We start from the raw sequence: 10,101 nt of genomic DNA, 5'->3' as shown, positions 1-10,101 counted from the left end.
CGCGGATGGAATAAAAGATAAAAATAAAAAATAAATAAAAATAACCCAGCAAGTCAACGCGGTGCCATGTGGCTCGTTGTTCCACACGGGCACAATTTGTTCTCTGAGGAATGCGCATAAATTAATGTGCGCTCTCCCGCCCAGCCTTCATGTCATCCATGTGAAGTGTTTCATCATTCTGCCACATCCTGCGCACTGGTACCTCAGTCAGCCTCACACACACGCGCGCACACACACACACTGTGCCATGCCTTTATCATTAGCCTCATAAATCCCAGTGAGGATGCTGCGGGGTTTACTCACCGGCGTGGAATATCAGCGCTCCTTTCCTGAAATGATGCGTCTCAAGGAATGAAATTGTGAGAGCACATGCACGGGGCAGACATTATCACTTGCTTCTTTGTAAACCAGTCCGGCCGGTGTGCAGCTCCAGACGCGGCGCTTTGACTTCTTTAAGGCTCAGCCAGAAACACGCCTCGCTTAAAGGGGGGCTCCGCCTTCCGCGCGCCTATAACGGATCAACTTTCTCCCGTTAGCCACCCTATATATCACCACACACAAGTTACACACACAAGTTACATCACACTGTGTGATATATGTGTTAGAACAATCAAGATCTAACGTAAATGTAGAGGCTTTGTCTTCTGTAAACGCCCCGGGGTTCGACTTGGTACGGTCCACTACTACGCTGAAAGGGGCTGGCTCATGGATGAATGCAATGTGCCTCTGTTTATAAACGCTCATTTACTTCACTGGATATTTATTAATTTGGACATTACGGCGATTTATTTCCATCATGTCTTATTGATATCGGAAGAAAGACTGTGTTTTGGAGTTTAAGACGTGAAAATGAGATTTTAGTCATTTCGGCATTTAGCGCGTCATTCACCTGTGCAATCCACGAGGTTATTGCGACATACAACCCGCCACAGAACATGCGGCCAAAATGAGACAGAAATCCATTTTCCAAATCAAGAAATGGAAAAAAACAAAACAAAACAATTTATTCCTGCATACGTCTGACAGTTTTTTTTTTTTTTTTTTTTTTTAAAGCTATTTGGATAATGCAACGGTCCATTACAATATGTGCACAGTTCAAATGAATGTAATAAATATTCTATTTAATTCTTTGTGTGTTAAAATGTCACCAGATGACATTTCATACAGTGACAAGCTTTTGCTGTCTGGACAATACAGTATACAAATTACACTGAAACATAATTCTGCTCTAAACAGAGATAAACAGAAGTATGACCTCAGTTAAAACAACGACTGTTGAGAGTTTTTATCAAACACTGAGAGCAAACGAGGAAACACATCTCTCTCTAAAGTGTAATATCTAGCTCATACGATGTGACTGGTGTTATTTAAGTACATACTACTACTACTACTACTAATAATAATAATAATAATAATATTAATAAATAATAAACCTTATTTGTATAGAACCGTTCATAGTTTCCATACGTAAAAATCTACCAAAGTAAAAGGGTAGACGTTACGCATCGGCCTACTACATGACTATATTCTGTAACAGAGACAAGAGCACATGTTCCTTGATTGAATGCAAATAATTAAACATTTGCATCCTACCAAACTGAGCCGTCCGGTTGCGTTAATGTGCTTTTGCCTCAGGCTGTTGAAAATTTGTGTAAAATTTGAGGACCTTTGCTGGACACACATTAAACTACTTAACAGTCTATATATAACAGGATAAACTGCTGCTTTTGGTATTGTTATATTTACTTTTCACCACTGCAGTTGGTCTAATGTCAGAATATTACAGCATGAAAAGATCCACAGAATTCAAGTTACTGTTGAGTACCTGAACCACTTTGTTACGGTTTATTGGATTATTTCACTGATGTCGTAGTTTTACTCTTGTTAATTTGACACGATAAAGGCTGAAATTAGGTGAATATTCCCCTCACATGACAGAGTCAATGGAGAGACTATGAGTCAGTCACAATGAACACCACTCAGAAATACAGATGAGCTGTTTTCATGTGAACATTAAGGTAGAAGTTCCTCCACTCCTCTATGCCACAGTACTGCAAACAAGAACATCTTTTCTTTTCTTCGGGGTGTGAAAAGTTTTCTCTAGCTGTCAAGCACAGAAAGGCTTCGGCTGAGAGTTTCAGCAGTTAAAAGTACGGCCAAGGCTGTTTGTGGTGGCTGTTTGAGAGAGAATGTGATCCAGTGAAGTGAGAAAACTGAAACCTCACTGTGAAATGGTGTGACTCAAAAAACTGAAACTGGGTCGTAGGAGTGAACTGTCAAAGCGCCCTCACCCACTGTGCCATCACATCACAGTTTCAGGGTCAGACTTCTGCGCCGGCGTCACACAATCCCTCTGAAATGGAGAACTGAGCTTCACTTTTTGTGCATATGTAGGGCGCATGTTATCATTCTGTGCCTATTTCACCTAATCAGATCGGCTGGTCTGCATCAGCGCTCCTCCCTGGCTTTATAATGACATCGTTTGGCTTTACTAACTAGTTCAAATTAGCCGACACTTGGTTGCCAGTGAAAAAGGCGATAATGAATAACTGGTGTAAAACTAAACACCCCAGACCAAAGAAAAGAAATGTATATGGAACGAAACCCCTAAAATGGTCTGTCAACCTCCGTTTTTCTCTGGAAAGCTGTGCTCGATTTTTCTGGCGAACTCACTGAGGTGGAATTCATGTGAGTCCACGTTGGAAAGGAGAGAACAAAACAACCCATGAGTCTGTCCTGAGATGCCCCAGCGCCTGGTATGATATCCACCCACAGTGTTTCAGGTGCATCAAGGACATCATCACAGAAATCTCTCAGCAGTGAACGGGAGGTCTTTTGCCAAAATGTGTGTGTGTATTTGATTCTCAGACAAATCCCATTACTTCCAGTTCATATGCTTAATAGCTGCTCCTGACAGCTCTACTCCGTTGAAGGATGAAGAGCATCCCAGCCACCGTGTCGTATATCTCTGCGCTCCTGACATGAACGCAGCCCGTCGTCCTCATTTTTCCAAAATGTCCGAGATGTTGCCTGCTCACAGCAGTTTTCCCTCTCTGCAGAAGCTCAGCCTAAGTAGCTGATGTATCGATTGCTGCTAACAGCCTCCATCTCATCAGCAGGCCAGCGCAGAGACCCTGAGAGCAGTGAAAGAAAACCAATGCTCATGTTAATTGTGTTAGTGCGTGTATATTTTGTTTGGCTGATGACACTGTAGTTCACTTATAAATTATTTAGCTACCTGCCGCCGCCCATTCAAAAACCAACAGAGGTATTATCATTGGATAATCGCCATCTGCTCAGAGAGGCACCAAACTATGTGGTTAGGTTCAGGCTGCAGGAGCACCTGGTTAGATTTGGGAAAAGATGAAGGTTTGGGTTGAAATAATCTGTCACGTAGCTGAAGTTAAGTTAATATAAAGCACACGAACAGTCTCCAGGGTGAGCCATCCAACCATGGCACCGCCTCCATATGCAGAGTTTCTCTCTCATTACGCTACATCACCTGACTTCCTGCTTTGATCCTGTCATAATTACTGGAGGTACAGTATGTGTCAGCGTGTGTGCAAGATGTGTTCAGACAACCTTGATGAGATAAATGAGAGATAAGACTAAGAGTCAAAAACAGGAACTGTGGAGGAAAAGACAGCTGGACTCATCCTCTTAATCACCACGTTTATTAGAATTCTTCTTCCACACTGTTTTGAAGATGAATGCCATGAAAACACAGGGGCTCAAATGACTAAAGACACATTTCAATGTAACCATCATGGTTTCACAAGGTGAGGAAATGGGAAATGAAAGAGGATGTTCAGGCCTGAAGGTTAATGTCACAACACAACAGAGTCTATCAGCGCCAGAGGAAAACCAAACAACTGCCTGCAGCTGCTGGCTGAACACACAGCAGGCCGTCCTCTCAGCGAGCATTCAGCGGAGACACAGTGGACGAGTCAGAGAGCTGATGCTGACGAGCCCGGGCTAACTCACTGGAAACTGGATGCAGTGGATTTATGGCATTATGTATTATGAGTTTTTTGTGGTCAAGGATTTTGTCAAGCCGTAAAGACAGCGACTGAGAGGAGCAGTCAGCGGCTGTGGCTAATAGGATCGCAGCAGCTCAAGGTGATTATGAACATTTCTCGATGGCAGAGTGGCTTCACAGGCGGAAAACAGTTGACAGCTTAATTTATGGAGCCAAAGAAGAAGAGGAAGTCGCTGGTGGGTCCTAAGAACCTTAGCATCGCGCCTCCCTTCCTGTTATCTGTTGGCCATTTATAAGATGCACCGGCCCAATCTTTCATGATCTTGAACTACACAAAAGGTTTGACTCTAGTTTAATGATGATGATGATATTATATCTATTTTCATCCCTCTGCGCTGCAATAGGAGACGTTGTGTTTCCGGTTTGTCCGTCCCATTCCGTGAATCTCAGGAACCTCTTGAACTGACTCAGATTTGGTGGTCAAAGGTCAAAGGTCACTGTGACCTCACAGACCACGTTCTTGTGTAACTCCAGACTTTATGTGCTCACGATGACAAAATTTAACCCCAAAGTCTCACAGGATAAAATGACGATGTGATGGCGTTTTACATCCAAAAGGTCAAAGGTCAGCCTCAGTCTGACGTCAGAATGTTCTGCAGAAACACTTTTCTGAAAGGGCAGATTGTGGCCATGTTTTGGTCAGATACTGAAGTGGAAATTATTCACTGGAATCACACATGTCAATATACCAAAAGTCTTAATCTAATCTGCAAGTCAGTATGAGCTGAGCGTCAATGTGCTGCTGTGAAAAGAAGCTAATAAGCATCATTGATGAGAAAGGTGATGATGCTGTGCTGCACTCTGATGTCTGATCAGTGAAGTCTGCCTGTAGAGAAGGAAGGTTCTTGTAAACTGATAGAGACAGAGAAGAAGAAGAAGTTTATTTACGTCCTCTGAAAATCTGCTGTGCTGAAGATGACAGCACACAAACCCTGCAGCGCTGCTCTTAAATCCTCTGTTAGACACCATCAGCGCTTGTGTTGTATGCGAGCTCTCCTATCACATCATCATCGTTTTGAAGGATCGGCACAGGACACAGATCAGTTCAATCAATTCAGCAGGAGCAGCTTTTGATCTCTTGGTCTCTGTGTTTCTGTCGTCTGCAGATCAACGACAGTTCCATTCAGTGATGACGTTTTAAATCAGCGAGCTGAAAGGTCTCTTGTTTTAGTTTCCTGAAGGCCTTGCAGATTTGAGAGGAACCGTTATCATGAGTCCACAAGCAGAAGCCATGTCAGAGATGTTCCTGGTGGTAGAATAATGTGTGTGTTTCTCTGTATGTGTGTGTATTAATAGATTGCTGTCTACCAGGAACAATGCCTCCTCCTTCACGGAGTATGATGATGAACAGGAGGACGACGCTCAGGAGACAGACTGACTGTGCGGCGTGCTGCATGTCGGCTTTCAGTGTGAAAAGGTCGCTTTGCCCAAAGGAGGATGATAAAAACCTTCTTCTCTTCAGGTCGTCTGGGGTCAGCTAACCCGAAGGATGGGAAACTTTGACCTGGAAAGATGGCGAACAAATCTGATGATACATCACATTAATACAGGTGGATTTCACCTTTACTCTCCAACAACAAGTCTTCAAGGTGTTGTTGACACATTACAAATATGTCATAATGTAATAAACAATAATATTTTACTGTTATGATATAAAGTGATTTCATTAAGTTGCTTCTCAGAAATGTTTGTATGGATTGTACTGCATCAAAGCAATTTCCCTGCAGGGATCAATAAAGTTTTTTGAATCTTATTCTGAATCTGAATACTATCGTATAAATGTGGGTGACAAATTAATGGAAGAACCTGATAAAGTGAATGGAAAAAAAAAAATAAAATTACAGATGCCTCCATACAGCTGTTCTGCCTGCTGCTAAGGCAATAGCATCCTTTAATCCTACATGTATAAAGAGACTGAGCAGGCTTAGCTGATGTTGATTTTGGATCAAAATAGCCAGAGAACAGATTTAAGGGTGACTAATTACAAAGACAATGTACAAACCACATTAAACCACGTGTTCATTTGAACTTATTCATGATTTCCTCGCTGCGTCTCACTGCGCTGCGACTCATTCTGTGATTCATCTCCAGTGCTGCCTGCCGTCTGCTGCTTCACGTTCCATATTAGAATCAGTTTTCAGTGTTTTTTTCCAGCTGGTTCAACCACCAACAACACAGCTGTCTCACATGTGCAGCAGTAGGTCATACAACCCTCATGTCTGTATCGTGTGGAACATAAACTCAGGCTTAAATTGAACAAACTGTCTTTGATATTAGTCCCTTGTTCTGAAATAGGGATGAAACAAGCGATTAGTTCATATGGACCGTTGAACAGCAGGGACTCCGGTCTGCGCTGCTGTTCTGATTTCGTGACGGTAAACACAGAGCTGGTCACAGATGGCGGCTTACCTCGCCTACCTGTTGAATTCTTCATGGACTGACCCTGACTTTGGTAACATGATGCCATCCGGCGTCACAACTTTACCCCTCCCGGACCTCTGATGGAAAGTTAAGCCATACTGGTTTTCAGTGCGTCACAGAGACGCCAGCTCTCAGCCAATGGGAATCACCCGGAGCTGCCATGAATGAGAAAATCAATGATATGATGCTGCAGCTGGTTCTTCACTCTCATACCATCCAAACATTTTCCTTATAGAATAATGGTTTTTGTAGTAAGATGGAAGTTAAGACAAGTTGAACACACAGTTACAAGTTTAAGATAAAATAAGATAATCCTTTCTTAATCCCACAGCAGGGAAATATGCAGCGTTACAGCAGCAAAGGGGATATTGATGATGCACAGCTGGCTTCACTGAAGGAGCTGCTCAGTGGGGTCAGAGGGGTCGTACATGGGGTGGGACATGTTCTCCATCAGGGATGAAAGCTTAGCCATCATCCTCCTCTCTCCCACCACCTCCACTGTTACCTGTAAGCTTTCCAACTAACGATACAACTATCTTTATAAATATCAAGTGATGGATATTTAAAAGGGGTATTTTGATACCTGTGTGAAGTGAAGAGTGATATGCCTGGAAGTCAGTAAAGCAGTGAACTTTGAACTTTCACGACTGGCAACCAGAAACCTTTTGAGTCTGAGCATCACAGAGTGTATTTACACCCAAATCAAGAGGTTACATCCTGCAACTGTTATCCAATCCTGTGATGTATTTATATTTAGATTAACTATTTATAACTTCATGGTTACACACTCAACTCTTTAACTTACAAACCTTGAGTGTGTATGTGTGTGTGTGTGTCCTATTGTCTTGAAACGATCCGTGTACACCCAGGGGAAATGAATTGTATTTCATGTGCTGTCTGGGAGCTGCTTTGAAAAACAGAAAAGCCTGCGGGCCATGATATGCAATGAGCGGCTCGAGCCCGCTCTGATAAAACAAAAGAAAACAGCCAGCGGTGAGGCGACAGTGACGTCCAGCCTCACAGCCTTGATTCTGTGATCTGGTGAAGACGTGAGTCAAACCGAGACGGCGAGGCCATGAGAAGTGCTGATGGCAGGAGTTTGGATGGGTGAAATAAGAATGGACACTCCAAATGGCGATAAATGCTATCAGCTCCCACCGTGTTGTGTCTCGTCTGAGTCAAAGCGTCCTAGTTTTTAGCTGTGGGTTACTTGAGGACGGTTTTGTTCTCACCTAAAGGATTTCTTTCTGGCCTTTCTGTCCATGTTTTCTCTTTTCTTTGGTAGAGCTACACAGCTGTAGGTAACGTCCTGCCACCTCCTGTATCACACAGAAGCTGCAGCTGTTGGTGCTCGTCCGCAGGTCAGGTTCCGGCTTTATTACAGCGTTCTGTGAGCTCTCTTTATCTGTCCACCGGTGCACGTCCAAGGACCAGTGATGTACGAGCTGCCATTCATTCAAGCACTGTGGCCAGTAAAGTGGTGGTTTTATCTGCTGTTTCTCCTGCTGCTCCTCTGGATTTCCTTCATTTAATTCCAAACAAAATGAGCACATAAAACCCACAACGGCGGTGTGACACAACAGCAAATGTAGGTTTCAGGATTTATGTTGAATCTCCTTATTTCATTATACCAATTAGGTTGCGATTCAACTACAATTAAAAGGTCTTTGCAGTATAATGGCACTTTGATGGTAATGGATATAAATGGAAATCGTCAGATGGTTAGTGGTATTCTGTGGTACAGTGCCAGTTTCTGTATAATGCTGCACAGTTATGGAAGGCTCTAACTGTGGTACTCCGGCATAAAGGTTTGATCATCACAGTTACATCAGGAAATTTGCAAAATCACAATAAATTTTCTGCATGGTGATTCCCTCACACACTGATTCCAGTAAAATGACCCAAATTTTGTGATCCTATTGGTAGTACAGGAAGTAAGATGCTTTAATCCCTTCCACAATTGCAAAATATTATCCTATCTCCACACACTGAAGCTCTTAGAGGTGTGCGATATAAAATAAATATAAAATTCATTCTCAGATTTTTCCCAGCAGCTCAGTAGTGCAGTGATCAGTGTTTTGAATCCAGAACTGGTGGGCTGGGTCCATTCTGTGTCGAGTTTCCTTTATTTGTTTTTCCTTGTGTCTGCATGATTTTCCTCCAGGTGCAACAACTTCCTCCAAAAGCATGCCGGTGAGGTTAACTGGAAGCACTGGAAATTTCCCATAAATGGTATAGTTGTCTGGCTATACAGTAGTCCTGTGATAGACTGCAAGCTGTCCAAGATTCACCCTGCCTCACGCCCTGTGTGAGCAGGAGTTATACACTGAGTTGCCAATGAATTAGGTGCAACTAGCTAAAGAGGAGCAATAAACAATAATATTGAATTGTTACCCCAGCACTCACATGCAGTATGTAATGTGTGTAAGTAATGTGGCTCAGGCTAACCGCTGGAGCTCACTGGCTGGAGGTGGAGATGCCTTTTCAAAGAGAGGATTAGCTGCACCAGGAACTGTCCTGTGACACAAGGCCAAGAACAAGTCATGGGACCCAACAGAGTACATCACAGCAATAACACCAGACCTGGGCCAAGTGCCCCCTTTATGGTTTGTTTTATCCCTCTTAGGCACCATGTGGGTGGGTGTTGCCATGCATGACGGTTCAGTGAACGTCAGAAAATCACAATGAATTGTGAGATCTCACTGCGAGGTCATCTGATTTGAATGGTGTTAATTCTGTCCGTTTGGTACTTCAGAGAGGTGCAAGCAGTTTTCTGAAGTCTTCCTGAGCTCATTTAGTAATCTCCTTCATCCAATCATGTGTTCACAAGTGGTGAACCTCGCTCCATCCTCACTTGTGAGCGACTGAGCCTTTCTAGGATGCCCCAATCATGATACTCTCACCTGTTACCAATGAACCTGTTTACCTGTGGAATGATTCAAACAGGTGTTTTTGGAGTGTTCCACATCTTTCCCAGTCTTTAGTTGCTCCTGTCCCAACGTGTTTGAAATGTGCTATCAGAATAAGCAGATATTAGCAAAAATCAATGAAGCTCATGAGGTCAGACATTAAATATATTGTCTTTGTGCTGTTTTCAATTGAGTATATGTCAACAAGGATTAGCAAATGATCACATTCTGTTTTATTTATGCTTTACACAGCATCCCAACTTGTTTGGGAAAGTAAACAAATATCAATTTCATTTTCCTCTAATCTGCATGTTTCGTTATAGACCAAATGTTGCCTTAAACGTCCTGAGACAGCAGCAGTGAGACACAGCTTGTCTCTGTTCACTGAGAGTCAGTCTGCGTCTACACAGTGGACGTCTTTACATAGACTGTGGATCAGCACAAAATAGCGAGTTTAGCTTGAGATATTCTTTGTGTAGTATTCAGCCCCTCTGAGATGGAAACAACAGAGCTCACATTTCATTTCACCCCTGGTTATCAATGACACCATTGATAGTCCTGTGGGGGAATGCTGTTCTCAGCATGTGACAGTTAAATATTTGAAAGGAGACATATAAAAATGTTCGGATTTAACCCTGAAAATAGTGTTTTATACCACGTTTCAAAATGATGCTTAAAAACCAGTCGACCTGTAACTGTAGCTCACTGAACCTGGAGCAGACTATTCCCAGT

Source organism: Chaetodon auriga, chromosome 6 (assembly GCF_051107435.1).
Source record: "Chaetodon auriga isolate fChaAug3 chromosome 6, fChaAug3.hap1, whole genome shotgun sequence".
Lineage (NCBI taxonomy): Eukaryota > Metazoa > Chordata > Actinopteri > Chaetodontiformes > Chaetodontidae > Chaetodon > Chaetodon auriga.
The sequence above is the reverse complement of the archived record's forward strand: the minus strand, read 5'-3'. Positions refer to the sequence as shown.